Here is a 12,460-nt window from a genome sequence, read left to right on the forward strand (position 1 = left end):
CGCTGCTGGCCTAGACTGTGGGCGGGTGGTCCTCCTTCCCAGGCCACTTCTCCAGCTTCCGACTCGCCTGTCCGGTGCGGGGATCACGTGTCCTCTCCTCAAATGCCTTACTTTAGGGCTTCTAGTGACCAGCCAGGCCAGTCTCAGGCCATCTGTCCAGTAGTACCCGGAGCTGCACTAACTAGGTGCAGAAGGAGGACAGGGGCCGTGTCATGCTCTCTGCAGGGTCCTCAGGGCGGGTCATACGATCTGGCTTTCCCAGTACTTCTGGATCCACTCTGTCCCTCAAGACCTCACCTGTGTTCCCGCCTCTGGGCCCTACCCTGCCCTGGCCTCTGGGTCTCCCCTCTCTCTGCCTCTCTGCTGCTTTTTCCCCCACCCCTGTGTTTGCTCAGCTGCCTGGGGACAGGGCCAGTCTCCCTTCACTGGGGACCCAGGTGTGGACACAGGTCCCAAGCAACGAGCCTTGGGCCTGCTAGACTTCCTGAGACCTAGGTTTCCTCTGTCGACCACACTCCCATTCTCAGTGATCTCCCCAGGACACCTCCAGAAGCCGATTTCCCTTGGCCCCTGAGGCCCCTGACTCAGTAGGAAGAACCAAAGGTTACAGAGAAAGAAAGGCAGAGATAGGACTCGTGATAGAGGTCCCAGGCAGAGGCAGTAATGTAGAGATTTACTGCAAAGGACTAATAGGTATGAAGGGGGGACCAGCGAGGGACAGCAGGGCTGACGCTGCTGTTCACAGCTGGGGTTCCTTCCCAGCCCTAGGCCTTTAGCTTAACTGTATCTGCAGAGTCCCGTTGCCCATATAATCGTGCAAGGTGGCCTTTTTGCAGGTTTTAGGGATTGAAATGTGAAATTTTTTTCCATATTGGAAATTGAACCCAGGGCCTTTGCACTGAGCTATATCTCCAGCCCTTTTTAATGTAATTTAATTAATCCATTTTTCTTTTGGTACCAGGGATCAAACTCAGGGCCTTGCACTTGCCAGGCCGATGCTTATGCCACTGAGCTAAATCCCCAGCTCCACCTTTTTTATTTTAAAAGAGTCCCTAAGTTGCCCAAACCTGCTAGAACTTGTGATCTCCTGCCTCAGCCTCCCAGAGTGCTAGGACCACAAGAGTCCGCCACCACAGCCAACCCGGCTGTGAACATCTTTGGGCCCATTATTCTGCCCCCCACAGCCCCCAGGCCCACACCCTTTCCCATTCATTCTTTCATTCATTCACGCGCTCATTTTTGGTGCATGGTCCACCAGCCCAGGTGAGGTCCTGACTGAGGTCTGGATTGTGGTACACAGAATGGTGACCTGAGGAGATTGGGGCAGAGGACTCTGGTGACCCTGGATGGTGAGGAATGGAATTAAGAACTGAAAAAGAAATCAAGAAAGACTGGCTCGTGGGACCTCTGCAGAGAACTGGGGGACCTGTGACTGTCAGGTGTACCACAGCTGTGTCCTCTCTCTGTGGTCAGTTTTCCTCAAACCCCTTATTGGAGGGGGCACTGGTTATATTAAAACCAGGTAGGGGCTGAATCCCAGCACTCAGGAGGCTGAGGCAGGAGGATTGCCTTGTTAGAGGCCCAACTGGGGCTACATAACAAGTTCAAAGCCAGCTTAGACAGCATAGAGAGACTCTGTCTCACAAACACCAAAACCAAAACCAAAAACAGACAAACAAACAAACAAAAAAAAAAAAAACAGACAAAACAGGAGCTGGGGATTTAGCTCAGCGGCATAAGCGCCTGCCTTGCAAGCAGGCGGTCCTGAGTTCCATCCCCAGTACCGATAAAAAGGAAAAAAACAAAAACAAAAACAAAAAAAACACACAAAACAAAACAAAAAATAAAATAAAACCAGACAACAAATTGGTGCACAGCCATGATCCCAGGACTCAGGGAGGCTGAGGCAGGATGATCATAAATTTGAGCCCAGTCTGAGCAACTCAGCAATTTAGCGACATCCTGGCTCAAAATAAGAGAAGGGCTGCAAGGGGCTGGGGACTTAGCTCAGCGGCATAAGCACCTGCCTTGCAAACAGGCGGTCATGAGTTTGATCCCCGGTACCGATAGAAAAAGAGAAAGAAAGAAAGAAAAAGGCTGCTAATGTACCTCAGGCAAGGGCCTTATATCCAAATCAATCAATTAAGCAGATATATGGGTGAGTGAAATGCAACATTCATAAGGCTTCTTAAGAAAATGAGGGAGACTTGAGTTACCTGGGAAAGTGGGCTTCTCGGTACCTGGACAGCGCACACACACACGCACACACACACGCACCCCGCACCACCCACAGAGCTCATGCTGGACAGAAAGCCCGGGGCCTTTGCTTAGGTATTCACTATGCAGCTGCAAGAGACAGGGCTGGCCAGCTCTGAAGTCAGGGCATGCCCGGAAGGGTCCATTCTTGCATTTGCTTTCCTGAGAGGTGGGCAGTCTCGTTTTTACAGGCTTCCTCCAGTTCTCATTGAACCTGGGGCTTCAGGTATGCTAGGCAAACACTTCACCAATGAGTTGCACCCAGCCCTCTCAGAAAAACTGCCCAAGCTGGGCTGAAACTTGCAGGGCTCCTGCCTCAGCCTCCGACTTGCTGAGGTTACAGATGTGCACCACCACTATTCAATTATCATCATCATCATCATCATCATCACTGTTAGCCAGGCCTTCAGGGGCTCAGTCCCGCTCTGAGTAACCCTGGCTGGAAAGCTGGGCACCCAGGTGCGCAGTGGACCACCCTCCCCACAGGAGAACTCAGAGCCTCTGCTGTGCTCTCCAGGTATCTGTGCTTGCTCCAAAAGCTCAGGCTGCACAATAGCTGCTGCCGACCTCCAGCTGCCCGGATTTACTGTGTGACCTCTCCTGAGTTCCGTCTGAGCCTCAGGGGAGATAGCTGGGTGTGGAGGGGCACACCTGTAATCCCATGGGAGGTTGCAAGGAGAGTTGCAAGTTCATGTCCAATCTGGGCAGTTTAGCAACTGACTCAGTGTGTTCCTGTCTCAGAGTAAGAAATAAAGTGGGGACAGAGTTCAGTGTGAAGAAGAACCTGGCATCCCAGAACCTGTAAGGGATAATGCTGCCTGGGGGTGGCTTGGTGCTAGACAGTGGGATTTGCATGTTTAAGGCCCCAAGTTCAACCCCAGGTGCTCCAGACACTCACACACATGCAAAAAGAATAGGGGTGAGGAGGGGACCCCAGATGCAGCACCTGATTCCCCAAGTCCCCAGAGGCTGATTCATGGAAAGCAAAAAGCTAGGAAAGAACACAGGATGACTGGCTAAGTTTGAATTTTATAGAAACAATCAAGTTTTTCAGCCTAAGACGGTCCCAAATCCTCATATAGGACAAATATATACTAAAAATGGCCTGTTTGCTCACTGAAAATATAAATCCTTCAGATGTGACTGGGTAACCCATATTTTATCCGGCAGCCCTTGAAACGCCGTCAAAGGAAACACTGAGAACACTGTCTACACGCTGCCACGGGAGCGCTCTGTCTTTTTCCTGTCTGCTGTAACAAAATACTTTACACTGGGTAATTTATGAGCAACAGAAAAATCGTGACTTATTTTTCTGGAGTCTGGCAAGTGTGAGACCAAGTGAGCAACAGATTCTACATGCAGGCAGGCTCAGCCTTACAGGTGGTGCCCTTTCTGTGCCCCTGTAGACAGCAGAAGGCACAAGAGCCATCAGCTCTCTGACGGATTCACCATCACACTGAGGCTCGTTTCATCCTATAAAAATGGGGGGTGGACACAGGCACCCTGTAAAGATAGGCTAACAAAGAAAACCAGGGTGGGTAACAGCATGTAACATGCTTCCGCGTTTTAAAATGTAGAGAAAAGAATTCAGGAGTCAGGGGCCGGGGGTTTAGCTCAGCGGCATAAGCGCCTGCCTGGCAAGCGCAAGGTCATGAGTTAATCCCTGGTACCAAAAAAAAAAAGAATATGAATTGGGTGCAGCGGTGTATACCTAGAACCCCAGCTACTCAGTAGGCTCAGGCAGGAAGATCTCAAGTTCAAGGCCAGCCTGGACAACTCAGTGAGATCCTGTGGGCAAAATAAATAAATAATACAAAAAGTATGTTGGCATTAGCAAGTGAAGACACAGGCTGCTTCGGGGAGAGGGCAAAGGTGGCGGGAGCAGGGGTGTGGGGATGTCTTGCTGTGCCCGCTTCTGCACGTCTTGAATTTCAAACCGTGTGAATGTTTCATCCAGGGGAAAAATAAATAAATAAGGAACACGACCAGGCAGTTCTGTCCTGACCTGACTCCCCTAACCTCCTGCATTCTAGAAATACTCCAGCACTGGTCTTATCCTTATCAAAATTCCTGTGGGCCTCTGACCCCGATCAGCCTGTCTGCAGCATTCTCGGCCTGCAGGGCTGGGGTGAGTCACAGCCACCCCCACGCTCCCACAGGCTGCCAGCTGCCTGCTATCTGCAGGCCTTCCTGGGAAGAGCTTTCTCCAGCTGTGAGCCCACCTCCCCGAGGTCTCTCCCCTCAGACGGTAGCAAACCCATCCCCGGGATGTGCCAGGCACTGTGCTGAGAACAGTAGCTCCTGACAGTTCTGAAAGGGCAACTGTATGGGGCCAAGTCGAGAAGTTGCTGTATTGTCTGTGTTTCCCGAGAGGTGGCATCTGGGATGGCTTCCTGGGGCAGGCGGCACTTGGGCAGAGGAGGGAATGGGGCTCTAGTCAGAGGGACCAGCATGTGCAAAGGTCCTGAGTCAGGAAGGGAAGTGACTGGTAAGGTGCTTGAGACGAGGTGCACAGGATCTGAGGACTTGCCGGGTAGACCTGGTTTGGTGGGTAGGGGTGGAAATCTTGTTCTGTGATCTCCTTGAATTGTCCCTGGCTGGGTGCCTGGAGGCCAGGGCTCACACAGCAATGTCAGCCAAGCCTGGAGTTGAAAGGAAAGCACCATCCGGAGAATACCAGAGCCGGGAGACACTGATCAGCAGGCCTGATCAGCAAGTGACTTGCAGAGCTCAGTGCTAAAGGTGAGGCAGAAGTCAATATGAGGAAGCACACACGCAGGGGCCTCAGTGCAGAGAATAGAGCTCAGCTCCTAGAAGGTCCCACAGTGGCCCACGCCCTGCAAATGCATGCTCTGCGTTTGCAGGTCTAGATAGAGGGGAAGGGCCTTTGCACATCCTTACATATCACCCAGGTTTTTCAGGTGAGGCTTTAGTCCCAGAGAGGGACAGAGAATCGTCCAGGCTACACAGCAGGTGAGTGGCATAGGAGGGGCCACATCTCGGGCCCCAACTGCCAGCCCTGCCCTCCACAAAGCTTCACAGCCTTCTACAGGTTTGAGAGCTCAGCCACCGCCAGGGAGCACTTCTGCAAGTGGTGCCTTGCCCAGCACTCTGACCCCAGACAGGTGTGAGATGAGCGTTGTCCCAGGAAGGAGAAAGAATCTCCTGTGGACCTCCCTGCCTTGTTAGCTGATTGACTGCCCTGGTGGGGAGCACTGACCAGCAGCCCACCAGGGGTCACCTGATAGAGGCCAGCTGGTGCCTCCTCCCATGCAGCCCAGAGGGAGGGATGATGCCAGTATACAGGAATTAAATGAAGCCCCCCGGCAGTCCCCAGACAGCCACAGCAGCTCCTGTGCTATTTTCCACAACACCATTTTCCTGCACTGGAGACGGTGACTTCCCCTTCCAAAACATGTTTTTTTCTTGACACTCCTGACAAGATGCTGAAACCCTGCCATCACCTCTTTTCTTCCCACTTAAACACTCCCTAAGCAAGAGCAGACCTGCCGGCATGTTGGACACTTACACTTCAGTATAAATAAGTTGTCAGACCCCCAGTCTGCCAGCTGAATGCAGGGCCCTGCCCAGAATGACACACAGAAAGGTCCCAGGCAAAACTGGGGCTGGGCCCTGGGTGTGGCTGGGTGGGGCTTCCCCTGAGCACCTGGTCCTGGACCTGTGTCCAGGTGGCTGAGGAGGGAGGGGAAGGGCTTTTGCACATCCTTACACTGAGTCACTGAGGAGGGAGGTGCCAAAGGGGGGTACATGGTGATGGGGAAGGAACACCGATTTTGCTGGGGTCTCCACCCAACCCACCACCTGCCTTAGGCAAGCCACTCGACTCCTGAGCCTCAGCAGACTAGAGCCTCCCCAGGAGCTCACCCAACCTAGACCCCTGCAGAGCCCTCTTTACAGCTAGTCAGGAAGAGGGCTAGAGCTCATCTCCTGCAGGCTCTGCACACTCCAGATGGCTGAGCGCTGCTCCACGCTCATAGAGGACCTCTACAAAATCCTGGAGGTGGGCCGCCACAGAACCAGGAAAAAACATGCAACACAAATGTCACTTTTGTAGTGGCTTCCCTCCCATATCTACCCACAGCTGGACAGAGGGGCCAGGCCGGAAGAAAAGAGAAGGAACACAGGCCCAGGAGCCAAGGGTCAGAGCTCTCTGGACACTCTCCAGTCGCTGTGCCTATCAGCGCTGAATCTCTCACGGATAACAAGCACGCTGCTAAATGTGCCCATGAGTTACAGTACATAATCGACCCTGCAAGTCTGTGAATTAGGTTATCCATATGCCCATTTTATTATTTTTTTAATTTTTTTATTTTTGGTACCGGGGATCGAACTCACGACCTCGTACTTGCCAGGAAGGCACTTACACCACTGAGCTAAATCCCTGGCCCCCATATGCCCATTTTACAGTGAAGGAAGTCATGATAGACAGAACAAGGGGTTCCAAGATGGCTTCATTCTGCGAATCTTGAAACTGTGAATAGAACCTTACAGGACCTTGGGGAGATTTGATTTTGTTAAGGATCCAGAGGAAGAGAGATGGTCCTGGGATGTCTAGGTGGACCCTGCGCCTAGGTCACAAAGGCTTTGGTAAGAGGGAGGCAGAGGGACAGAGAGCTTCTCCACAAGGGAGAAGAGGTGGGCTGGCTAGAAGCTGGGACAGACAGGGTGAGACTCTTACCTGAAGCCTCCTCCAGAAAAAGCAGCCCTGCTGATGCCTGGATTTTAGTCCTCTAGGCTTCATTTTGGACTTAACTTGTAAAATAATGTCAAATAATGAATTGCCTTCTTTTAAGCCACAAAATATGTAGTAAGTTACCACAGCGGCCGTAGAGATTTCATCTCCAGCCTGGGTCTCAGGGAGGAGACACAGATGCAGTCTTTCCGTCCCTCCCAGGAGTGAATTCCACTACAGACCAGGGTCAGTGGCCGAAGGTACAGAAACCAAGGAGAGCTTTCTCCAGGGGTGAGCAGAGGGAAATTCAGCTGTTTTAAATGTCAGAATGGTTATGGGAAAGAGGAATGTCCTTGGCTGGGCACAGCAAAGCGTTTCCATATTTGGAGCAACTCCAGTTGGTGAGAACCGGCTGCCTGAAGCCATGAAGAAAAAGCTGTTTCTGGAAGCTGAGTCCAGGCTCGGAGGGAAAGGGTGCTGGGATCGACTGGCAATGCCTGTCCCGGCCTCGCCTTGGAAGAGAAGCAGGACTGCTGAAGCTGATTTAATGGGTTGCCCAGGGCAACTCTGCTCGCTCCCAGGGTGTAGCAGGGTGCCCGGAAGGGAAGAAAGCAGACGGGAAGGAAGTAGGAAAAGAGAAATCAGTTTCCATGGACCGTGGGCCTGGGACAGACGGGTGGACTCCTAGAGTGCAGGACTTCTGCTTTACCCTCTCAGCATCTCCTGCCCCCTTTTTTCTGATCAAAGCAACCCTTTCCTTTGGGGACAGTCTTGAGGTTGAGGAGGAGAAATAAAGATAAATAGAAAGATATGCTATTTAAAAGTAGAGGATTATAATTGTATTTTTTAAGAAAAACTGCAGCTTCAGGACATAAAAGTGATTCAGGTTTATTTCCTTTAGGAGAAAGTCTAAGGGTCTTAAAGACAAGCCTGTAAATTGGCGGTCTGTACCCTGAAACACACGGGTCCTGGGCTCCCTCCTAGTGACCCCCATCCTCAGATAGCACTGTGAATGGAGAGCATATCTTAGCTTTGAATGCACATAAACGGTTTGCCTTAGCAGAGCCCACCAACTGGGCAAACAGGCAGGCAAACCCCACAGACTCCTGGGTAAATATCCTAGATAACCTATATCAGTGACAGCTGAAGTCCCCATAAAGACACCCTGCTCCAGGCCCCATGGTGCCACTAGCCCTCTGCAGGGCCCACAGTCTCTCTTCGAATGCATACTTTAAAACTTTCACCTAAAGCAGGGATGAGATCTCACATCTGTAACCCCAGCACTTGGGAGGCTGTGACGGGACGGTCTTTGCAAATTTAAGACCGACCTGGGCTACAAAGTGAGCTCAAGGCCAGCCTGAACTGCATAGTGAGACCCTGTCTCAAAAAGATAAAAGATAAATAAACAAATAAAACTTCCATGTAGTAAATTTCTCTGTGCCTGTCACTGGAAAATTCTTTTCCTGATATTCCTGGAAATTCCTGATACCATTGCCTTGGAGATGACAATTTCAGTGTATTCATTTGAGGGCAGACTGAGCAAGCCACGCAGTCTATTGCAGGGATCACCCCTCCTCTACTGCCTTTGATTGGGATGGAACCAACCTCAGCGACACGCCATGACCCACAGAAGAATCCAACTCCTCTCTGGAGGCTGAGCCTTGAGAGAGATTCAGCGGTGAGTCACAGCATCGAAGGCCACATCCTGAAGATCTGAGCCCCGCACTCAGCCGGTGATGAGGAAGTGAACCCAGTCTGGGATTCTTCAGCCTGGACTCCAATGATGCTAACTCTAAAGTCATCTCTTTCAGGACCCATGACCAAAGGCACAGAGGTCAGACACCTCTGGGAGGAGGCAGTGTCCCCAGGAGTTTGCAGTTCTCTGAGCACAGCCATCTGGCCTTCCTCCCTTCCAGCAGCTCAGCACCTTGAAGTTTAATCCAGACCTCCACTGCTTATTTTTATTCTCACTCTCCACTCTTATTTTTATTCTTATTTTATTCTCTGCTTAATTACTCAGACTCACTTTCCGGCTGGAAACCAAAGCACCCAGGGCAAAGTGACACAGTCTTGGGGAAGGAAAAGCAGGCCAGCAGTCAGAGCTGTTTACTGCTCAGGACCTGAGAATCAGGAGGGGCGTCCAAGTGGCACGAATGCCTTGAGACAATGGGAATGGCACAGGCAAGGGTCCTGGGGCAGGGAGACTTGGGTGTGAGCCTGGACAGTCCTCCCACAGGGTGCCCACCAGGCACCTGGAGATGCTGTAGGAAAAAAGCACTCAGCACAGTATAGCATTGGTGCCATTTCTTCCTCAGTGGGGTGTTCACACCCCTGGAGGGAATGGAATCTAACACATCCCTGTGACCCAAAGCTACCAAGTGCCTGCTGGATGCCGGCCACAGCCCTGATCAATTACGGTCCTTTACTTCATTTTCCTTTTTTTTTTTTCGTTTGTGTTTTTGAGATAGGGTTCACTATGCAGTTCAGTGCCCCACTACACTGGGCCGCTCACTTGATTTTCAAAGTGCGGCCCATGGTCTTCAGTATGTGACTGAGAACTTGGAGCTCAGTGAGGTGAACTAAGCCACCCCCAAGGCCAGCAGCAGGAACCAGAACTCAGGCACTTTGGGCCAAGACCCCAAATCCTATCCAGCATTCACTGTGCCTCTCCTGGGTGGGGGAATCCTTTTCCCTTCTGGGAAGCTCCCTGATGGCGGGTCCCCATGAGGACAAGACACCCATGAGGAAAAGGAAACAAGCTGAGCGGGCAGAGTGCCACAAGGGTCAGGGGAGCTCTAAGGCCACTCTGGACGGGGGAGGCCAGCTCTGCCTGGATTTCAGGCCATATCCAATGTCTCCAGAAAGAAAGGACTAGAAGCCATAATCCTGAGGCCCCGGGGAAGCCGCCTGTTCCTGGGAGGACACCGGTTCCCACAGGTTTTACCTTCCGGTTGTCAGTTTTGCAGACAGCAGGAACACCCTGCATGCACAGAAGAGAGGCCAGAGCCGGAAGGGCTGCAGGACATCACCTCCCACCCCTTCTGCAGCCCACATAGGGCAGGGACCCTGGCAGGGTGCACAGAAGGGCGGGGCAGACACACAGCAGGATGTGGGCCTCCAACGGGATCCTTCTGTAAGCCTCCTTCTCACTCCATCTTTGTGCAGACCACCAACATGGAACAGTGGGGAGAAGGTGATGGATTTACAGCCAGGAGTCTCCAGTCCTCCTGAGACTAGCTGCTGTATAATCTGAGTGAGCTTTTCCTCCTGTTAAGACCTCAGTTTCCAGATCAGTGTAAGGAGAGGTCTGGTTTCTATTTCTAAGGTCCCTTCCGGTTCTAAGGTTCTGAGAGTTAAAAGCCAGTAAACTGGTGGCATCTCCCCTCCCCAGATTTCCCAGATCTCTCCCAAAGCCTCAAAGAACTCGGAAGAAAAATTTGGACAGAGGCATTGATGGACGACAGCGTAAGGACTCGGACTCCAACCTTGTCTAAGCCAAGGTGCCAGGCCTGCTGTTGAGGTGGCCAGCACAGACAACAGCCAGCTCCACTACACAAAGGAAGAATGGCCCCTGGGGGTGGGACAGAAGCCAGAAGCCAGCTGGACCTTCAACACCTACTTCCCAGCCCACGGCACAGAGCTGGTGGCCAGCTTCTCAGAGCTGGGGGTGGGAGGCGGGGAAGAAACAGGGCAGAGGAAGTGACCTGAGATTGATCTCTTCCCTGTGTCTGAACCTGTCCCCCTGAGAGCCAAGCTCGCAGCTCCAGGGTCTCCTGATGGTTGGGGAGCTTGGTGCACCTGACCCCACAGCCATTCCTAGATTACCAGGTCTGGGACTAGAAGGGCGCTTCAGGTCATGACCTTCTGATGGATCTTGAAGTTGATTAAACTTTAGCACTTTAATTGATTAAATAAATCAGAATGATTAATGATGACAGTGATAAAATAGAAGCGACAATCACAGAGTGCCTCCTGGATGGTAAGCATAAATTCTCTCCTGAAACTGATTTCAGTTTTATGTCTTGTGCCAGGGTGTGATGTAATGTATTTCCTGCTCCTGGTCACAGGCACAAAGCCTTAAAAAGCCACAGCCTGAGATCTCGCTTACAGGCCCTTTGTTCATCAGCAGGAGTGGGAGCCAGCTGCAGGTCACCCCACCTGCCTGCAGCTTCCCATCCTCAGCGCCTCCACACACCTGGCCACCTGCTCAGGTGCCACCCTGGCAGCTGCACACCCGCAGGCCTCTGGGTCTTTAAACCCTTCCTTCTCACATACTGTGACCCCAAGCTGCCTCCTTCCCGGCCACCTTGTAACTGCTCCACTGCCCCATCTGGGATGACCCTTTTGTTGCCATCACCTACCCTCCCAACCAACTGGTCCCCATCAAGGTGTGGCAGGTGGAGGCCACCTCGGCTGACTCTGATTTGTGGATGAAAGAAGCACACGAGTGAAGGGACAGTGGATCTCAGAGGCAAAGTGCTCTGGGCTGGGACACGAGTGCAGAGGTTTGCTGTGTTAATAGACAACGGTGGAGGGGCTGGGGATTTAGCTCAGCGGCATAAGTACCTGCCTTCAAGCAGGCGGTCGTGAGTTCGATCCCCGGTACCGATAAAAATGAAAAAGACAAAAAAAAAAGTAGACAACGGTGGAAGGCCAGGCAGGGTGGGATCGGATGGGGGTCCTTTAGGCAAAAGACTGAAATTCTCTTGGCATCACGTAAATCCTTCACAGCACATGCCACTTGTCTGATGGTTACACTGAGGTGTTTAACTCCCCCTATACTGAACTCCAGGACAGGGTAATACCAGGTGGTGCCTCCTGAGCTGAGCCTGATGGTTCTGGCAGCCTAACCCATTAAACATTAACCAGTGGAATATTCGGGAAACTACAGGTGGCTCAGACTGGCCTGGGTGGCAAGTGTAAGGGAGAAGTCACCCCTGCAGGCAGCGGGAAGAGCTGGGCTTTCTCCAGCCGCTCTGGGGAATACTGGGCAGGGAGGGTAAACCGGAAGGAGACAGGTGGTCAGTGTCATGGTTTAGAATACTCCTCGTGCTCTGGGATGCGCAGTGGGGGACTGGACCAGGCAGGCAGTGACAAACAAGGCTGTCATCACCCAGGCCAAGGCTTGGGTTTGGAGACCACTGAGTACAGTGTGCTGAGGAGGGGTTTGCGAGCATGGTGTATGCCACCAGGGCAGAGCCAGGCCGCTGGGCCCCTGCTGGGCCCCTGCCTCGTCTTCTTCCCTCCCTGACACAGATGGGAAGGAGAAGATGACTGCGGGCTCATCCCACACGGGCACAAAGTGGTGCTGGGGGGGCGCATGCTGGCCAGGCACTGTACAAGGACATTCCTGAGTTTTGCCCTTGCACCTGTACACTTTTATTTCTTTGCCTTTTTAATCAGATCACGTCTTACACACATACATATTTTAAAAGGGAAAACTAGATAGAGTACAGGAGTGCAGTGTCCGAGAGGCCCTGGGCTCAATCCCCAGTGCTGTAAATAAAGAAA

The sequence above is a fragment of the Cavia porcellus genome, unplaced genomic scaffold, assembly GCF_034190915.1.
Source record: "Cavia porcellus strain 051 isolate PalLab524CR breed Dunkin Hartley unplaced genomic scaffold, mCavPor4.1 scaffold_27, whole genome shotgun sequence".
Classification (NCBI taxonomy): Eukaryota; Metazoa; Chordata; class Mammalia; order Rodentia; family Caviidae; genus Cavia; species Cavia porcellus.